We start from the raw sequence: 6,972 nt of genomic DNA, 5'->3' as shown, positions 1-6,972 counted from the left end.
TGACCCATAAGAACTCCATGGTTAAGCGTGCTTGGCCTGAAACAATTTAGGGATAGGTGATCTTCTGGAAAGTTTTCTCAGAAAGTGTGCGAGTGAGGACAAAGCACACTGGAAATACGAAACTACTATTCTACTTTGACGGTTCTCTTTCACTTAACAGTCACTCACTCAAATATCATAATTACGCCAACCCATCACATTTAAAGTTTTTATCTTATGTGGTGCAATAATCTAAGCTGTAGAAAGAATAATAAATATACAACTCATACAAATACCTAACTTATAAAGATTTTTTTTATTCTTTTTTGTAAATTTTTTTTTTCATTATCAATTGTTTAAAAAAGTTATTTGTGTAAAATGCATGTCTAGATTTTACATTTTTGGTTTACTGTGATTTTTATTTTTCAAAGCTTCTGTCTGTTTTTCAAATATGTTACATTTCACACGTAAAAAAAAAACGACTGTCAAAAAGAGTGGATTTTTTTCAAAGAAATGTTTTTTTCCTCATCCTTACCACATAATCTTCGTTTTCAAAACTCTAATTGTTCAAACTTTTTTTTACTAAAATATTTCATACAATTTTGTATATGAAAGGATTTTTATTTGCTGGGTAAAAAGATTGTGTCGGTTGAATTGGTCCGAGAGTCGGTCATCTTTCTTTGTTCTGCTTTCTTTTGATCTTCAATCCTTCCCGAGAACGCGATTCACTCCAATGAGTTGTTGACCTGGTAAAAGACACTGACGCTCAAGTCAGATATGTTTCATAAAGAGGTCTATTATGTTTTATTAGATACAAAAGGATCATTGTACCTGGACATCAGCAGTTGTATACTTATAAGGCTTGTGATAGCCACGTCCATTGATTAACCATTAGTACAATATATTTTAGGTAATCAAACCCAATAATTAATCATTAATGTCGTATATTTGTAGAGCGTAAGACAATCTGACCTATTAGTACCTGCTTAATAACAATCAATTCCGATCAGAATACTTCATATAGTACAGAGATAAAATATTTCACTTTCAATTTGACGGTAGAGGAAACATGAACAAGTGTCATATGAATGTGTGTGAAAGAAATAAATTCTGATCATACATTCAAAATATATGATTGAAATTATATTTAATCAAATCAATTTTTATAGTTAATTCTTTTAATACCTTTCTACTTCCCACCTTTTCATCTTTCCAATACCAAATCTTGTGTTAAGTAAATAACAGAAGTTCTTCATTATTAACTCAATTCAAGCTTATATATATATATATATATATATATATATATATATATATATATATATATATATATATATATATATATATATATATATATATATATATATATATATGGGGTTTGCTAACGCGCGTACGCCTGTTTTTCAGTTGGTATATTTTAGCAATGTGTACCGGATTTTAGTAGACAAAAATATCCTTATATACCATGGATTCTAAGTTTTAAGGTTAAGGGTATTTTAATAATTTTCATTTTCAAAACTAAAAAAAAAAAAAAGAAACCTCCAAACCCTTACTCACCTCTCTCATTCCTCTCAACTCTTTTTCTTTCATCTTTGTCAATCCAATCTTTTCTCTGTCATCCCTACTGTAGTCCCAATTGAAAAAAATCAGAAACACTTGCCTTTAAACAATTTGCCTTTGTAAAGAGTTGAGTCATTGACATATTCACCTTCAGACAAAGGTTCATTCAAGATCTCTTCAATTTCACCATCTTCACTAATTTCTCTAATTTCATCATCTGCATATGTTGAATCATCATCTCTAAAAAAAACCTTCTAGGCCAATTACCAATTCCTTCGGATGTCATTATGCTTGTGAAAATTAGATAAAATTATATACGACAAAAATTATAAAATGAAAACTCATTATAAAGTCATTTTTTTTGTAAGAAATTGTTTAACAACGAGTGTTTCTGATTTTTTCCAGGCCAATTACCAATTCCTCTGACGTCAATGCTTGTGAAAATTTGATAAAATTAGATAAGACAAAAATTATAAAATAAAAACTCATTATAAAATCATTTTTTGTAAGAAATTGTTTAACAACAAGAATTTCTGATCTTTTCCAGATCAATTACCAATTCCTTTATGTTTGTGAAAATTGGATAAAATTAGATGAGACAAAAATTATAAGATCAAAACTCATTATAAAATCATTTTTTTGTAAGATTGTTTAACGACAAGTGTTTTTGATTTTTTCAATTGGGGCTACAGTAGGGTGTTTCTGATTTTTTCAATTGGGACTACAGTAGGGATGACAGAGAAAAGATTGGATTGACAAAGATGAAAGAGAAAGGATTGAGAGGAATGAGAGAGGTGAGTAAGAGTTTGGGGTTTCTTTTTTTTTTTTTTTTTAAGTTTTGAGAATGAAAATTATTAAAATACCCTTAACCTTAAAACTTAGAATCCATGATATATAAGGGTATTTTTGTCGGTACACATTGCTAAAATGTACCAACTGAAAAACAAGCGTACGCGCGTTAGCAAACCCCTATATATATATATATATATATATATATATATATAATTAATTAATTAATTTAGCGCACAACTCACGTAAAAAGAAAAAGAAAACATCCTCTCTAATGTTGTGGCTTGTATGATTACAAAATTAGTTCCTCAATAATAATGAAAAGGGTAAAAAGATAAAATTAGTGCACATATCATATATAGGTTAGAAAGTAGCTGACTAATATTCTAATCTGAATGGTGTCTTCACCTGATATTATACCTTAAATCAATGAGATGTAGAGTTGAAAAATCATAATTGGATGTCTGCTAAAATTATTTCATACAAATCGAATTTCTCATTTGTTGGCTGAATGTACTTAAATTATTATTAACATGTGGTTGAGTAATCTGGGATGTGGTAGAAGTAAAAGTAGGAATGTGTGCTTAGATAATGGAGCATAAACTTGGAATAAGATACTTAGAAGTTCATTCGAGGGTATGAAGGTTGAAGTCCTACATAAATCTGAAATAGTGGAAAAGGCAAAAGAAGGACAACACCAAAGTAAGTTTATAAAAATGTGTTGGCATCGATAATTCTAAATATGAATATATATATTTTCTGTCCATGCATGGAAGCAGAACTCACATTATAGTATATTTTCGATCGGAAAGATTTCCGATCTGAGAAGGAAGGGTCCCTATGATTCCGCCATTAGAAAGGTTGAGGTGAGTTAAGGAAGTGATTGTTGCAATGAAAGAAGGGATCGGAACAGTTTGAAAAAGATTGTCTCTGAAATCTAAGTAATTGAAATGCTTAAAATCATAAACCAAACAAGGGTTTATCTCTCCACCATACCCTTCTTCCAATGCTTCTTGGAAAACTTCTTTGTTGAATGGATAACCTACACTCTCATCGGAAGAAGAAAATTGAATGCTAAGGTGAAGCTCGGCACCAACAGATGTAATGTTGTTCCATTGACAGCGATTGGAATTCCCTGAAGAAAGTCGATTTGAAGAATGTTTGAGACGATACTTTAACTTCAAAAGTGACTCTCTCTCTCTCTCTTGGGATGTACACTAACTCTGGGCAACCTATGCACTCAATTTCATAACGGGAAACCAGCAAAATATGAACAAATACGATAATCGAAAAATATTGGAGAAATTCATTTTCATATGTGTAGATAGAAGCAAAGCAGGTATGTCTTTTTATATTAGAAATAAGTGACTTTGAGTTGTGCATATATTTAAATATTTTTCATTCTTTGAGAATGTATGAAAGAAAGAAATCAGGATCATATATTTAAATAAATAGTTAACTTTTATTTAACAAAAAAACTTTTACAATTAACTAACTCCTATCCTTAAATTACTTTTAATGTTCTAATATTTTTCGTTTGATTTCTTCTGACTTAAAGCCAAGAATTAATTTTTTAAATTATTATTGAAATTCACTTTACAAACTATCTCTTCGTAAATATACATTTCATATTGCTCGACAAAGTTATTATTTTGTCTATTTTAAGCGGAATATTACAGTTTTTTTTTCACATAAAATTAATTATTAGGGAGACCTAAAAAAATTTAAAATACTTGTGTAAATTTTACATTATGGTTTACATGATTTTTCTTTTCTTAAAAAAAGTTTGGACATATTTTTTACATGTGTTTTTCACACAAAATTTAAAATAGAACGATCGAAAAAGTGTTGAATATTTTCAAAAATATTATCCGTCTCTCATCCTTTTACTTCATACTATAATTTATTCATTTTTTTTCTGTAGAATATTTCCTACAATTCTATCTAGATTGAAATAAATAAATTAAAACAAAGTTGTGCAAAGACTTAACAGAAGTTGGTCTTTCACGGTAATCCATGGGTTAGAAAATTAATCACACTAATTGCATTTAAATTGTTAATTAGCCTTTGTTGTTATGTCTTTCCTATTGCTTAGAAAATTTGGCCAAGACTTAAAGATGAATTTGGTACGAGTAGTAATACATTGGTCTATTTGGTGTTCTCTCTCGACCTTTCTTCAATCATGTTCTCTCTCGGCTTTTCTTCAATCGTGGTGGTTGTGCATATTTGTTGTTGTGAAGGCTATCGATTAATTTCTTCTTCGTCTTTGGTTATTCATTCTTATCCTTCAAAGAAGCACAAACTTTAGGTAGAGAAAAAAAGGGGATTTTTGGTACGACAAGGGTCATAACGAAGAAAACAAAAATTGTGAAAAGCAGCAATTGAATTTGAAGGGAGAAGGAGAGAAGGAGTGGGTCATGAGAGGCTAAGCAGATAAAAGGGACGCATTCCCTCCCTAAGGGGTTTACCTGTGTGAGGAAGGACCAATTCTAGGTAGGAGGAAGCTAACTTGAACTGATTTGTTTAAGGTGTGTTAATATTTGTTGAATGTATGAACCTATGTTTGTTTTAGGGTTGTGAATATACTGTTGTTCGCCATTTTATTGATAAAATGTAGCGCCATGATGTTATTCTAATATTAGTGCTGTAACTTTCTTAAAGAAAATTTGCATTTGGTTAGTATTGTAATCTGAAATGCATGAAGGGTGTGGTTGTGCTATTTCATTAACCTGGAATGAAACATAGATAAGCATGTGCATGGTTATGAAAAGCATATTTAGGTAATGCAACAGTAGTCTCAACCTTAAAATCGTAACAACCAATGTTCAACACTTACAAAATACAAGGAGCTACACAGTTTAAAATAATGGACCCTTTACTTGTTTTAGAAAATAACCAAAGCAATAACAAGCATCCAGCTGTGAGAAGACCATTAATGTTATAAAAAATTAACAAGCATCACTAACAAAGTACTTAAAAAGAGTAGAATAAAATCTTGGTGTTATTAGAATTTAATAAAAATTACCAATCACAAAAAATACCAACACAAAGCAGCTGACCCCAAATCCTCTTAATGGTAGCAGGATGACCAATATGTTAAAATAACTTAATATATATGATTACATCACATAATTATAAATTATAAATGTTCAACAATTCAAAAACAGGAAGCATTCAAAGTTATAAATTAAAAGAGAAAAAGTAAAGGGAGTAGGACACCCAGACCGAGAACTAAAAAGGAATAAATTCACAACATTTCCTCAACTAGTCAAGATAAATTAACAACTTGCACAACAAATTAAATTCAGTGAAACTCAATCATATTATTCTTTCACTGATTATTTATTCTTCTTAGGGTGGTGAAACATGTGAATTATTCTATTTATTGGAAGCATAAATCTGTAAAATATAAAAAAAGAGAGGGTAAGTGATAAGAGTGTATTGATTGAAAGATATTTGTCTAGAATTGGGGATTGTTCATTTGTCTAGAATTTTCTTTTAGTTATAGTGTAGTAGAATAGTTAAATTCTGCAGTTTTAATTTTTAATAACTAGAAAGATATAGTTGTAGATTAGTTTAGTGAATTTGAGTTTGTTTAAATAAACATTAGAGTTGGTTAGAATTAAGAAGTTAATTTTTAGATTGATCTATTTTACTGCAGTACTTTTAGGCTACTGTAAGGGTATTTTCAGATGTTGGTTTTATAATTGTAGAGAGTAGATGATGTTGGGAATGGTTTCTAATGTTAAATTTAGGTTTGTTATCATAGTTATGATAATGTTTTGGTAGTTTTAGCATTAGGATATACGTTTAGGATAATTTTAAAACAACCTTTTTCTTACTTTTCTACATGCTGCATTTTGTTCATTCATTCACAATTATAAGTGCTTGTGTTGTAAGAGAAGAGATATGGTACAGAGCCCATCTCATATTTGTAGTTTAGAGTGGAACACAAGGTCATGTTTGTCGTGTTGGCCTTATTTTCCTCTCAACCTAATGCTTCAAACCACCTTATCTTCTTACTTTTCAACTTATATATATATATATATATATATATATATATATATATATATATATATATATATATATATATATATATATATATATAAACAATATCTCCATCCCTATCTATATATCTATGTATCCTAGTATTACTTGATACTTATACACAACGATTTATATTATTTACATATATGTTTATTTAAATATGATTTATGATAAGTGATTTTTATGTGTAATATTTGACAACAATAATATTATTACAGGAAGAATTACAAGTTCTTCGCAACAAATGGTTTGTGAGTGGGGCTTACATGAAGAAAATATTCATCGAAATACGATAATGAAGAATTGTGGGATGCTATAGACAATGATGAAGTGATGAAGTAGGAGATGAGGAAGAAATTGAAGATCCTGAAGAAGGGGAATAATTTCTAATAAAAGCTCAAAATGACTTAAGTGATGTAGATATTGAAGACAAAGTGAATGAAATATGATTGATTAGGATATAACTTTTGTTTTGTTTTTTAGGTTGTTTAGTATGTGTAAGCAACGACCATAGAATGCAATAATTATGTAGTAGCAGTAACAACAACACTTAACTTTTTTGGATGGCTATAATGCAAAATTTGTTTATTAGGATATAGC

General features: G+C 29.4%; 1 pseudogene; it reads right to left on the bottom strand.

The window, feature by feature from the left end:
* Window positions 1-3,107: 3,107 nt before the first annotated feature.
* Window positions 3,108-3,635, bottom strand: LOC148199677 (receptor-like protein EIX2; annotated as a pseudogene).
* Window positions 3,636-6,972: the final 3,337 nt, after the last annotated feature.

The sequence above is a fragment of the Vigna umbellata genome, chromosome 4 (assembly GCF_029865625.1).
Source record: "Vigna umbellata cultivar VRB3 chromosome 4, Vumbellata_1.0, whole genome shotgun sequence".
Lineage (NCBI taxonomy): Eukaryota > Viridiplantae > Streptophyta > Magnoliopsida > Fabales > Fabaceae > Vigna > Vigna umbellata.
The sequence above is the reverse complement of the archived record's forward strand: the minus strand, read 5'-3'. Positions and strand labels throughout refer to the sequence as shown.